The sequence below is a fragment of the Triticum urartu genome, chromosome 7 (genome assembly GCF_003073215.2).
Source record: "Triticum urartu cultivar G1812 chromosome 7, Tu2.1, whole genome shotgun sequence".
NCBI classification, from domain to species: domain Eukaryota; kingdom Viridiplantae; phylum Streptophyta; class Magnoliopsida; order Poales; family Poaceae; genus Triticum; species Triticum urartu.
The window spans coordinates 64,115,185-64,130,034 of record NC_053028.1 but is presented as its reverse complement, the minus strand read 5'-3'; positions in this window follow the sequence as shown (position 1 = coordinate 64,130,034).

Here is a 14,850-nt window from a genome sequence, read left to right as displayed (position 1 = left end):
GTATTCAAAAACAAGTTCACAGATTCAAAAGAGTTCATCGATTTTCAAAAATGTTCATCGAACAATGAAATTAGTTCATCGATTAGAATAAAAAAAGTTCATCAATTCGAAAAAAGTTCATCGGATTTGGAGAAAGTTCATCAGTTTTGAAAAAAGTTCATCAACGTTGAAGAAAAGTTCATCGATTTTGAGAAAAATTTCAAACAAATGAAAAAGTTCATCAAATTGGAAAAAAAAGTTCATTGATTTTGAAAAAGGTTCAAGAGTTTCCAAAAAACAGTTCATGGATTTTGAAAAAAAGTTCATCTATTTGAAGAAAACAATTACGAATTTGGAAAAAGAAAGAAGAAAAGAACAGAGAAAAAAGAAAAAGAAAGAAAAAAGAAAAAATGGAAGGTATAAATGGACGAAAAACGTTTTTGTTATCAAAGTTAGTGAGGTAGTCGGGTTGGTCATGCCACGAGCACTGATAACCAGCGATGCGGTGTTCGAATCCTAGCTCACCCTCTGTTTTTGCAGTTTTCCATAGAGTTTAGAGAGCGGAAGAAAATGAAAGATGGGCCGGCCCACGAGATCCTGCTGCAGGCGCCGGTTAGCAAAAACAGTAGAAACCGGCGCCTGCGGCGCTAAATAGGAATTGCCGACGACAACTCACCGTGTTCCTTCAATACCCCTCGAGCTTTTTGCCGGCCCAAGGAGTCGCCCGCTCCTCAAGGTGATCTCTTATCTCCAGGGGCGGAGCCCAATGGGCCAACCCTCTAGCCTGTGCTACAGGGTCCAAAAGAAAATTTAGTGCTAATTATAAGGTATATGGCCCGAGGCAACTGGGTGGCCCATCGAGTATGCATTAGGGTGGCCCATGAAACCAATGAACCAGGCCGAACCAGCTTCGAGGCACGCGCGTATGCTCTCGCAACCCAACTCGCGGATTCGTGTACGGCTGCGGCTGGGCGTTCGGTCTTCTAGTACGTGATCGTGACTTTTTAGTTTTCTACTCGAGAAAAAAAAAACAGCGACCCCAGATCCCAATCCTATAGTCTTCTCATCTCCCGTGATCTGTTCCTGGCGGCTGGGTGGCCGGCGTTCGTGCAGCAGCGGCCATAGAGTTTAGAGAGCGGAAGAAAATGAAAGATGGGCCGGCCCACGAGATCCTGCTGCAGGCGCCGGTTAGCAAAAACAGTAGAAACCGGCGCCTGCGGCGCTAAATAGGAATTGCCGACGACAACTCACCGCGTTCCTTCAATACCCCTCGAGCTTTTTGCCGGCCCAAGGAGTCGCCCGCTCCTCAAGGTGATCTCTTATCTCCAGGGGCGGAGCCCAATGGGCCAACCCTCTAGCCTGTGCTACAGGGTCCAAAAGAAAATTTAGTGCTAATTATAAGGTATATGGCCCGAGGCAACAGGGTGGCCCGTCGAGTATGCATCAGGGTGGCCCATGAAACCAATGAACCAGGCTGAACCAGCTTCGAGGCACGCGCGCATGCTCTCGCAGCCCAACTCGCGGATTCGTGTACGGCTGCGGCTGGGCGTTCGGTCTTCTAGTACGTGATCGTGACTTTTCAGTTTTCTACTTGAGAAAAAAAACAGCGACCCCAGATCCCAATCCTATAGTCTTCTCATCTCCCGTGATCTGTTCCTGGCGGCTGGGCGGCCGGCGTTCGTGCAGCAGCGGCCATAGAGTTTAGAGAGCGGAAGAAAATGAAAGATGGGCCGGCCCACGAGATCCTGCTGCATGCGCCGGTTAGCAAACACAGTAGAAACCGGCGCCTGCGGCGCTAAATAGGAATTGCCGACGACAACTCATCGCGTTCCTTCAATACCCCTCGAGCTTTTTGCCGGCCCAAGGAGTCGCCCGCTCCTTAAGGTGATCTCTTATCTCCATGGGCGGAGCCCAATGGGCCAACCCTCTAGCCTGTGCTACAGGGTCCAAAAGAAAATTTAGTGCTAATTATAAGGTATATGGCCCGAGGCAACAGGGTGGCCCATCAAGTATGCATCAGGGTGGCCCATGAAACCAATGAACCAGGCCGAACCAGCTCCGAGGCACGCGCGTATGCTCTCGCAGCCCAACTCGCGGATTCGTGTACGGCAGCGGCTGGGCGTTCGGTCTTCTACTACGTGATCGTGACTTTTCAGTTTTCTACTCGAGAAAAAAAACAGCGACCCCAGATCCCAATCCTATAGTCTTCTCATCTCCTGTGATCTGTTCCTGGCGGCTGGGCGGCCGGCGTTCGTGCAGCAGAGGCCAGCCGGGCGCCGGCAACCAGAAGGCCGCCGATCAACGGCACAACGCCGGACGCTGAACTCCTCCAACGCGAGACGCGACTAGCTGACTACGCCGCATGCCGTAAATTTTTTCCTCCTTGGACCCCCTCTATTTTAGGCCTTATTATTGCCTTAGCGAAGTAGCAACATCACTTTGAGTATTTTTACCTAATTGTAGTCAATTAGTCATACTTGATTCGCATTCTGCTTGGTACCCCATTTGTGTGTCATTCTTCATAAATGCTTTTATAAATTGCAAACAATTGTATGTATTAACTTGTAGCTAGTAGATCAATTTTTGTTCTCTGTTGTAATTTTATTTGTTAAATGCAGACAATGGACAAGTTTCTTCTCAAAAGAAAGGAACCATCACAAGATGCTCCAGAAGACATGAATTGGGAGGAGGAGATTCAATATGATCCAGGCAAGAGGAAATTGATAGAACATTATCATCCAAATTTGAAAGACTTGGTAAGAAGAAAGTATTTGCTTAATGAACCTTGTCAGCCAAAAGATATCGATTTTCCATATTCAAACTTTGGGACTAAGAGGAGAAGGTTCAATCCTGAATGGTTTGATGATCATGAGAGTTGGCTTGAATACAGCAAAGATAAGAAAAAAGCATATTGCTTTTGTTGTTTCTTATTTAGGGATCGTGGACACAAGAAAGAAGCTGGGTATGAGGCATTTGTTCTGAATGGTTGGGATACCTGTAGCGTTCCATCAAGGCTAAAAGATCATGTTGGCGAGCCAGGTAGTGTCCATGATCAAGCAATGAAAAAATGTACCGCTCTACTAAAAAGAGATGAACACATTGATTTTGCTATGCAATTTCGAGGTGAAGCTTCGAAGGTTGCATATTTTACTCGACTGAATGCTGCAATTGACACGGCTAGACTATTGTTGAAGCAAGGGTTGCCTTTACGGGTCCATGATGAGTCAAAGAACTCGCACCATAAAGGTAATTTCTTGGAAGTTCGTGATTTCTTAGCTAAGAATGATCCATTTGTTGGCAAGGCTATGGGAAAAGATGCTGAAAAGAATGCTGTTATGGCTGCTCCTCAAGTCCAGAAAGATATTGCTGAAGGTTTTGCCCATGTGATAGTCCAATCTATTCTCAAAGAAGTTTAGAATAATGTGTTTTGCTTGCTTGTAGATGAGTCCATAGATGCCTCTTGCAAAGAACAAATGGCTGTGGCCTTGCGGTATGTTGATAGTTCCGGAGATTCTAAAGAAAGCTTTGTTGGTCTTGTTCATGTGAAAGAAACAACTTCTTCGTACCTCAAGATTTCAATTGATTCTCTTTTTGCAAAATATAAGCTGAGCTACAATCAAGTTAGAGGACAAGGGTACGATGGTGCCAGCAACATGCGAGGTGAGTTTAATGGTCTCAAATCGTTAATCATGAGAGAAAGTAGCACAACTTATTATGTTCATTGCTTTGCTCACCAACTCCAGTTAGTTGTTGTGGCTGTTGTAAGAAAGCATAAAGGAACTAGTAATTTCTTTAGTATGATTTCTACCTTGTTAAATGTTGTGGGTGGTTCTTCCAAGAGAAGAGACATGATTAGAGATATAAATCTTGAAGAAGTGAGCAAGGCTTTAGGGTGTGGCCAGCTTACAACAGGAATAGGTCAGAATCAAGAGCTGTGTCTTCAAAGACCCGGAGACACTCATTGGGGTTCACATGCTAAAACACTTAAGAGTTTGGTTGCCATGTTCAGGTCAGTTATTAAAGTTCTTGAATGTTGAAGAAGAAGACACTGACAGAACAAATAGAGACCAAGCAATTGGTCTTCTAGTGTGCTTTCAATCTTTTGACTTTGTCTTCTACTTGCATCTTATGTTGACAATCCTCAGTACTACCAACACATTGTCATTAGCATTGCAGCGGAACGATCAAGACATAGTAAATGCCATGAAATGTGTCAAGTCAACTAGAACAGTTTTGAATGAACTTAGAGAAGATGGATGGGAATCTATGCTAGGTAATGTTCATGTGTTTTGTGAGAAACATGATATTGTAGAGTTGGACATGGAAGAAGCATATGTTAATCCAAAAAAGAGAAGGCAGGTAACTGGAATTACCACCAAACATCACTATCAGCTTGATTGCTTCAACGGTGTTTTTGATTGGCTAGTTCAAGAGCTTAACTGCAGGTTCAGTGAGGCATCCTCTAATTTGCTTGTTTTGTCAGCCGCTTTGAGTCCAAGAGACTCATTTCGTGATTTCAATTTGGATAATCTCATGAGTTTGGCTAAACTATACCCCGAGGATTTTAATTCCGGGGATTTGAGGGATCTTGATAAGGATCTACGTCTCTATATTGCTGATGTGCGCACAGATGATAGCTTTTCCAGCATAGCAACAATCACCGAGCTTTCAAAAAAAATGGTGCAAACAAGGAGACATATTATGTATCCTTTGTTTTATCGGTTGTTGAAACTAGTAATTGTGTTTCCTATTGCTACTGCTACAGTTGAGAGGTGCTTTTCAGCAATGAAATTGGTCAAAACTGACTTGCACAGTCGCCTCAATGATGACAGCTTGAGTGATGATGTTATTTGTTATGTGGAGAAAGAAGAGATGGAAAAGGTCACCAATGATCAAGTGGTTGAGTATTTCATGGCTAGAAGGAAAAGATTTTACTGAAGGTAATTCCTAAAAAAAGCAAATTAACGTACTTTCATTTGTGCATTTTATTATGTTCCACACTTCTACTTGAAAATTCAAAACTAGTTTTTATACTGTAGGTTATTGAGTCTTGGTATGTGATGAGGTGTTTTGGAATCTGAGAATGCAAGACATCCTTTTGAAGTAAATTGTCATTTGTTTTACTGTTTTATTAAGCCGTTTACCTCTTACATTTTGTTTTTTATAAACCGACTTATATTATGTTCTGTAATTCGTGTTACAAGATCTGAAACATTTCTTTATTCATTGCATCCTCGCTTGAAAAATTTATGCCATAGTTAAGTGGTCCTTCAGGGTAAGATTAGCTCCAGATCCGCCCCTGCTTATCTCTACGATATTTCTTGGCGCCCATGACCATGACCATGATGCATCAATCGAGGACGATTTTTTGTTCTGTTTTGTTGATTTTGTGGGAGTAGCATACCACGTATTTGGTTGTTGTGTTTCAATCCATGCACACGTCAAGCATACGTTATAATCGATCTTGTGATTACTTCCGCAGATCTGTTGCGAGATTACACTTAATAAAATATATAAAAGACAAGTGGACTAATTTGAGATGGCGGTGGTGATCATTAGGGATGGACAAATCAATGAAACTGAGTTGATAAAAGCTCTCAATGATTGCTGGGATGGCAGTGGAGAGAAAAGGAATATGGAAAAAATTGTTATATGATGAGATTTCCCAATAAAGCAAAGTTGGTGAAATTGGCAAAGTCAACGACTTCAACTTGTTGGGGACAGGGGTGGAGCCCAATGGGCCAACCCTGTAGCCTGTGCTACAGGGTCCAAAAGAAAATTTAGTGCTAATTATAAGGTATATGGCCCGAGGCAACAGGGTGGCCCATCGAGTGTGCATCAGGGTGGCCCATGAAACCAATGAACCAAGCCGAACCAGCTCCGAGGCACGTGCGTACGCTCTCGCAGCCCAACTCGCGGATTCATGTACGGCTGCGGCTGGGCGTTCGGTCTTCTAGTACGTGATCGTGACTTTTCAGTTTTCTACTCGAGAAAAAAAAACAGCGACCCTAGATCCCAACCCTATAGTCTTCTCATCTCCCGTGATCTGTTCCTGGCGGCTGGGCGGCCGGCGTTCGTGCAGCAGCGGCCAGCCGGGCGCCGGCAACCAGAAGGCCGCCGATCAACGGCACAACGCCGGACGCTGAACTCCTCCAACGCGAGACGCGACTAGCCGACTACGCCGCATGCCGTAAAAATATTCCTCCTCGGAACCCCTCTGTTTTAGGCCTTATTATTGCCTTAGCGAAGTAGCAACATCACTTTGAGTATTTTTACCTAATTGTAGTCAATTAGTCATACTTGATTCGCATTCTGCTTGGTACCCCATTTGTGTGTCGTTCTTCATAAATGCTTTTATAAGTTGCAAACAATTGTATGTATTAACTTGTAGCTAGTAGATCAATTTTTGTTCTCTGTTGTAATTTTATTTGTTAAATGCAGACAATGGACAAGTTTCTTCTCAAAAGAAAGGAACCATCACAAGATGCTCCAGAAGACATGAATTGGGAGGAGGAGATTCAATATGATCCAGGCAAGAGGAAATTGATAGAACAATATCATCCAAATTTGAAAGACTTGGTAAGAAGAAAGTATTTGCTTAATGAACCTTGTCAGCCAAAAGATAACGATTTTCCATATTCAAACTTTGGGACTAAGAGGAGAAGGTTCAATCCTGAATGGTTTGATGATCATGAGAGTTGGCTTGAATACAGCAAAGATAAGAAAAAAAGCATATTGCTTTTGTTGTTTCTTATTTAGGGATCGTGGACACAAGAAAGAAGCTGGGTATGAGGCATTTGTTCTGAATGGTTGGGATACCTGTAGCGTTCCATCAAGGCTAAAAGATCATGTTGGCGAGCCAGGTAGTGTCCATGATCAAGCAATGAAAAAATGTACCGCTCTACTAAAAAGAGATGAACACATTGATGTTGCTATGCAATTTCGAGGTGAAGCTTCGAAGGTTGCATATTTTACTCGACTGAATGCTGCAATTGACACGGCTAGACTATTGTTGAAGCAAGGGTTGCCTTTCTGGGGCCATGATGAGTCAAAGAACTCGCACAATAAAGGTAATTTCTTGGAAGTTCGTGATTTCTTAGCTGAGCATGATCCAGTTGTTGGCAAGGCTATGGGAAAAGATGCTGAAAAGAATGCTGTTATGGCTGCTCCTCAAGTCCAGAAAGATATTGCTGAAGGTTTTGCCCATGTGATAGTCCAATCTATTCTCAAAGAAGTTTAGAATAATGTGTTTTGCTTGCTTGTAGATGAGTCCATAGATGCCTCTTGCAAAGAACAAATGGCTGTGGCCTTGCGGTATGTTGATAGTTCCGGAGATTCTAAAGAAAGCTTTGTTGGTCTTGTTCATGTGAAAGAAACAACTTCTTCGTACCTCAAGATTTCAATTGATTCTCTTTTTGCAAAATATAAGCTGAGCTACAATCAAGTTAGAGGACAAGGGTACGATGGTGCCAGCAACATGCGAGGTGAGTTTAATGGTCTCAAATCGTTAATCATGAGAGAAAGTAGCACAACTTATTATGTTCATTGCTTTGCTCACCAATTCCAGTTAGTTGTTGTGGCTGTTGTAAGAAAGCATAAAGGAACTAGTAATTTCTTCGGTATGATTTCTACCTTGTTAAATGTTGTGGGTGGTTCTTCCAAGAGAAGAGACATGATTAGAGATATAAATCTTGAAGAAGTGAGCAAGGCTTTAGGGTGTGGGCATCTTACAACAGGAATAGGTCAGAATCAAGAGCTGTGTCTTCAAAGACCCGGAGACACTCATTGGGGTTCACATGCTAAAACACTTAAGAGTTTGGTTGCCATGTTCAGGTCAGTTATTAAAGTTCTTGAATGTTGAAGAAGAAGACACTGACAGAACAAATAGAGACCAAGTAATCGGTCTTCTAGTGTACTTTCAATCTTTTGACTTTGTCTTCTACTTGCATCTCATGTTGACAATCCTCAGTACTACCAACACATTGTCATTAGCATTGCAGCGGAAGGATCAAGACATAGTAAATGCCATGAAATGTGTCAAGTCAACTAGAACAGTTTTGAATGAACTTAGAGAAGATGGATGGGAATCTATGCTAGGTGATGTTCATGTGTTTTGTGAGAAACATGATATTGTAGAGTTGGACATGGAAGAAGCATATGTTAATCCAAAAAAGAGAAGGCAGGTAACTGGAATTACCACCAAACATCACTATCAGCTTGATTGCTTCAACGGTGTTTTTGATTGGCTAGTTCAAGAGCTTGACTGCAGGTTCAGTGAGGCATCCTCTAATTTGCTTGTTTTGTTAGCCGCTTTGAGTCCAAGAGACTCATTTCGTGATTTCAATTTGGATAATCTCATGAGTTTGGCTAAACTATACCCCGAGGATTTTAATTCTGGGGATTTGAGGGATCTTGATAAGGATCTACGTCTCTATATTGCTGATGTGCGCACAGATGATAGCTTTTCCAGCATAGCAACAATCACCGAGCTTTCAAAAAAATGGTGCAAACAAGGAGACATATTATGTATCCTTTGTTTTATCGGTTGTTGAAACTAGTAATTGTGTTGCCTATTGCTACTGCTACAGTTGAGAGGTGCTTTTCAGCAATGAAATTGGTCAAAACTGATTTGCGCAGTCGCCTCAATGATGACAGCTTGAGTGATGATGTTATTTGTTATGTGGAGAAATAAGAGATGGAAAAGGTCACCAATGATCAAGTGGTTGAGTATTTCATGGCTAGAAGGAAAAGAGTTTACTGAAGGTAATTCATAAAAAAGCAAATTAACGTACTTTCATTTGTGCATTTTATTATGTTCCACACTTCTACTTGAAAATTCAATACTAGTTTTTATACTGTAGGTTATTGAGTCTTGGTATGTGATGAGGTGTTTTGGAATCTGAGAATGCAAGACATCCTTTTGAAGTAAATTGTCATTTGTTTTACTGTTTTATTAAGCCGTTTACCTCTTACATTTTGTTTTTTATAAACCGACTTATATTATGTTCTGTAATTCGTGTTACAAGATCTGAAACATTTCTTTATTCATTGCATCCTCGCTTGAAAAATTTATGCCATAGTTAAGTGGTGCTTCAGGGTAAGATTAGCTCCAGATCCGCCCCTGGTTGGGGACTAGTATCATTATAAAGGTACAACCCTGGTCTCTTTATCATTTGGCAATTGGGAAAATGCATACTGCCTGGGTGAAATTTGAGAAAGTAGTAGATTGCTTTAGACATTTCTTTGGGATGTGTGAAGTGACTGCTGCTGTAGGGCCTATGTTAGAAATAGACATGGACACTATTAATGAAGAGAAAGTGAAAGTGAAGTGCGGGGTTAGGGATGTGGGGAACATCCCTTCCTAGGTGGAAATAACCTCTCCAAATTTGTTGATATTCAGGATTGGGGCAAAGCTTGATAAGGTGACTGAGATGGGCTGGTATAAAGAGAAAAAAATCTGATGTTGTATCTGAAATGGAAGATGGAGATGATGAGGAGGAAAAGAGAAAAAGAGCAAAGCTGACTGGAGCTGATAGAAGAGGGATGTCATTGCGCAGTTTATCTTTCAAACAAATTGAAGAGATTGACAAAGAGAATGAAATGATGAAAAACTCAATAAAGGAAATCATTGGACACTTGGACAAAAGTATGGCTGCCGAAAGAGGGAAAATGCAAAAAGAAATTGATATTATGTTCAGGAAAATCCAGAACTTAGAGGAGGAGAAAGCCAGAGAAAATGCTTTGTGGTACAAGGTTGATAAGAGAATAAAAGACTTAGAGAGCACACAAAAAAGTTTAGAGAGCATGATTGAAAAACAAAAGGAAGATATATTGAAGTTGGAAGAGGAGGCTGCAAACAGAGAGCAATATGAGATGGAACTGGCTAATCTAGAGGTTGAAGACTTTGAAATATAAGCTCAAGCTAAGAAAGAGGAAACTGGATCTGGAAAGTATAATGAACCGACTGATTATAATGCAAGCCAAAAATCAGTAGGGGCTTTGGGAGAGAGATTGGCAGAGTTACATGGGATGGAGGTGATAGAAAAAATGATGAAGACAAAGAAATTGAACTGAAAAGAAGCTTGAGGAACAGGGGAAATGTAGATCAAAAAGTGGAGGAAATGGCAAAGATGAGGGCTGAAGAAAGAGATAATTATGGTAAGGGCTCTGATCTAAATTGTGCAAACTTTTCATTGTTACACATTAGTTGTTCTCTAGTTGGGATTGATTTAGGGTGTTCCATCGATATGATAGACAAAAACTTAGAGATCATTAGGAGAATGGAGATAGCAAGAAGAGAAATATATTTCCAAAATCTGAAGGAGAGTAAGGAAAGGAGGAAAATAACAGTAACATTGGGGAGAAAAAGGCAACACACCAGTGTATATTCACACTGGGGATGTGGATTTAGATGAATTATGCTCAAACTTAGAGCACTCCGATGCTGATCTAGAAGAACAACAATTTGAGAAACTGAGAAATATATTCTCAGGGAAAAAAGGAGAAAAAAGAATGGCTCACCAGCATCAAGTTGTGTGAAGCAAACTGTTGGGATTGGTGTGCTCGGAAGAAAAAAGAGAGCAAAGGATTGAAAAAAGAGAAGGAGAAGGGTAGAATAGCAATAGCAAAAAAATATTTCAATAAAACAAAAATGAGAGGAATTTTTTGGAATGTGAGAGATTTTGGGGAAAGATCACAAAAAAGATATGTGAGAGAATTAATTGTGGATCATAGACTTGATTTCAGAAACTATTAAGAAAAATATTTCAAAAAATGAATTACATAATCTTTGTGGGGGGGAGAAATTTTGATTGGTGCTGGAATGAGCCTAGGGGGATGTCAGGAGGGATCCTGATGGGAGTGAATCAAGATAGGTTTAATGTAGAACACATAGAGAAAGGAGTTTACTTTGTGAGGATGCTGATATATGATAAAATTATCAAAATGCACTGGAATTTGATTACTGTTTATGGAGATGCACAGATTGAGGGAAAAGCCAGCTTCCTGGCAGAGTTAGCTAGAGTTTATCATGATAACCAATTACCTTGTTTGGTAGGGGGAGATTTTAACATCACTAGAAATGAGAAGGAAAAGAACAAACCTATACACAATGAGCAATGGACCTTTATGTTCAACTAGCACAGTGGCCCTCGCAAATGCGAGGGTATCACTTTAGTGCATTAAAGTATGTTTTGTGTTATGGGTGTGATAATTCTCTGTGAGTGAATGTCTTTAGTGTGTTAAAAGTAGGATTCATGTTACAGGTGGGATCATTCTATAACCATCCCATTTATGAAATACATATTAGCATCAATAACATAAATAATTTGTGTACAAATTATTGTTAAATACAACATATTAATTAATGGTTTTATGTGTCGATTGTGCATGATCTTACTTTAGTGCAAAGAATTGAACCTCAAATATTGGGATAAACACTATTTTGTATGTAACACATATTATATCAATTGTGCAACTATAACTCAATTTAGATTTTATATAGTTGTTAGACTACACTAGATGTAAAAATATGAATATTTATTTATTGATGTCTATTAATAATTAGTTTGGATCAAGCACGACACAATAACAAAGACATTTGATAAAGGAGGATTTGGGGTAGAATCGGCAATTCAAGGGAAGAAAATAAATAAACCTAATAAATGATAATTTCTCTTAGAAAGAAATAGAATTAACATCACACAAAAAAGGAGTAATACTATCAAGTAGATGGTAGTACAAAGCTTATTTACAATCATCAAGATTTATCATTTTTGGGGTGTACCTAATTAATGTCTTTGTGTTTTGCTTTACTATGGGCTATATGTATGGTGCTAGTTTGGCATTGTTTTTCGTAAGCCTATAACTTATAATAATTATGGTATATGTCATGAATACAGAAAAAATAATTTAATATAAAAATAACACAATGAAATAATATATTAATGTATAGGAGCCAATTATACCAACTAAATAATCGTATTATATTTTGAATCAAATAACAATAAACATTGATTAATGAAGTGTAACACCCACAATGCGGCTATATCTCCCACGTGTCAGGGCACGACTTAGAGGCATAGCCGCATGGTAGGTTTGTTGCAAGAGGGGTAATCTTCACACAATCCCATGTACTGAATAAGAATGAGATAAAGAGTTGGCTTACAATCACCACTTCACACAAATAACAAGTTAAACATACATCATCCAGAATACAATCAAGGTCCGGCTTCGGAACCAAATTAAAAGAAGACAACCCCAAATGCTAGATCCCCGATCGTCCCAACTGAGCGCCACTACTGATCAATCGGAAAGACACAAAACAACGAACAAGATCTTCATCGAGCTCCCATTTGAGCTGGGTTGCGTCACCTACACTGGTATCATCGGCACCTGTAGCTATTTGGAAGTATCTGTGAGCCACGAGGACTCAGCAATCTCACACCCGCGAGATCAAGACTATTTAAGCTTATGGGTAGGAAAAGGGAAATGAGGTGGAGCTGCAGCAAGCACTAAGCATATATGGTGGCTAACATACGCAAATAAGAGCGAGAAGAGAAGCAATGCAACGGTCGTGAACTAGAAGTGATCCTGAATCTACTTACGTTCAAGCATAACACAAGACCGTGTTCACTTCCCGAACTCCACCGGAAAGAGACCATCACAGCTACACACACGGTTGATGCATTTTAAATAAGTCAAGTGACAAGTTCTCTACAACCGGACATTAAAAAATTCCCATCTGCCACATAACCGCGGGCACGACTTTCAAAAGTTCAAACCCTGCAGGGGTGTCCCAACTTAGCCCATCATAAGCTCTCACGGTCAACGAAGGATATTCCTTCTCCCAGGAAGACCCGATCAGACTCGGAATCCCGGTTACAAGACATTTCGACAATGGTAAAACAAGACTAGCAAAGCCGCCCGAATGTGCCGACAAATCTCAATAGGAGCTGCACATATCTCGTTCTCAGGGCACACCGGATTGTCCAAACTTCCGGTAGGCCAGCCCAGAGGTGCCCCTGGTGGCCACCGGCAGCTGACAGGTTGGACCAACACTCAGAGGAGCACTGGCCCCGGGGGGGGGGGGGGCTAAAATAAAGATGACCCTCGGGTGCGCGTCTCCCAAGGGAAAAAGGCTTAGGTGGCAAATGTTAAAACCAAGGTTGGGCCTTGCTGGAGGAGTTTTATTCAAAGCGAACTATCAAGGGGTTCCCATAACACCCAACCGCGTAAGGAACGCAAAATCAAGGAACATAACACCGGTATGACGGAAACTAGGGCGGCAAGAGTGGAACAAAACACCAGGCATAAGGCCGAGCCTTCCACCCTTTACCAAGTATATAGATGCATTAAAGTAAATAAGATATAATAATGATATCCCAACAATATCCATGTTCCAACATGGAACAAACTTCATCTTCACCTGCAACTAGCAACGCTATAAGAGGGACTGAGCAAAGCGATAACATAGCCAAACAACGGTTCACTACTAGGGAAAAGGCTAGCAGCAGCGTGGGTTTTATGTGTATCAGTAGCACGGGGACCGGCGCTACTAATAAGGCGCTACAGCTAAGACGTAGCAGTAGCGCGTGCTCACCAGCGCTACTACTACACAAGTTTAGCAGCAGCGTGCTTAATGGAAGTTCGCTACTGCTAATAGCTATAGTGCGCTTCTCCTGTGCGCGCTACTGCTACTACCGCGCTGCTGCTAACTTTTGTCCACTCGCTATTGCTAATTTTAGTAGTTTTTTTGTTTTTTTCGGCATATTTGTTTTGTATTTGAACAGGCTTTATAGAAGAATCTTTAGCACATACAAATGTCATCATGATACACATACAAATGACTGCGAGACCACAAATGTAATCATAGCATATACATACAAATAGTCTCATCATAATCATCATCCAACACAAAGTGGTATCTTGTCATTATCTCGAAAATAGCGATACATGCAAGTCTCGAATACTTGCAACTACAACGTCATCCATCTAAACAAAGGTATACGCGAGAAGAGCTATCACTATGAGTGAGAGCGTAACTATGCAGTACATGAGGTGGCGGTTACGAGTCCTCTCTCGCGCTAGCGTGAACCTCAAGTAACTAGCTTCTCCTTCTTGTCTGCTTTTGAAGCCTTTATGGCTGGCGCCCGAGAACCCATTCACTTGCGCCTGACACTCATGCCACTCGTTGTACACCCCCGGAACCTTCCCTTTGTACACGACATAGCACTTCCATCTCGCCAATAAGAAACTAGGTACCTGTTAGAGATGCATGTTCATGAAGAGGATGTACAATCATATATATGCAACAAAATATACTAGAGCAACACCGAAAAAGAAAGGGTTAGCAACTAGATGCAACATACAGTACGCAAATTAATTAACTAGAGGTACACAGGTCATCATACGCAAACTAACAAAGTAGCGTTACACATGTTCGGCAGGGATCGTGGACATCACAAAGTTTCATCGCTACAAAAAGTATACAAGTTCAACCGACACATATCATCATCATCGGCATCATAAATCACTAGAAGTTCCATCCTTCTTTATCATCGAGGATGGACCCTAGCTTCCTGAATGGCGTGAGGTCTAGACGTTGCATGCCTATGTGAGTTCGGACGTCAGCTCGCGATATAGGGCCTTGGTGGAACATCCCCTTCTCATCGACGACTTCTTTCATGATGATCGTTGCAATGTCGCTTTGGATGCGAAAGAAGTCATCTCTAAGTTTATAATCCGCTTCTCCATGAGATTCTAGCCACTTGTGGATATGATCATCATTTCTGCTTCTCATGCGAAGCTTTTGGTGATCCATGTTGAATTGAATCATGAGATGGACGATGTAGAATCCATCCTTCTTGCTTG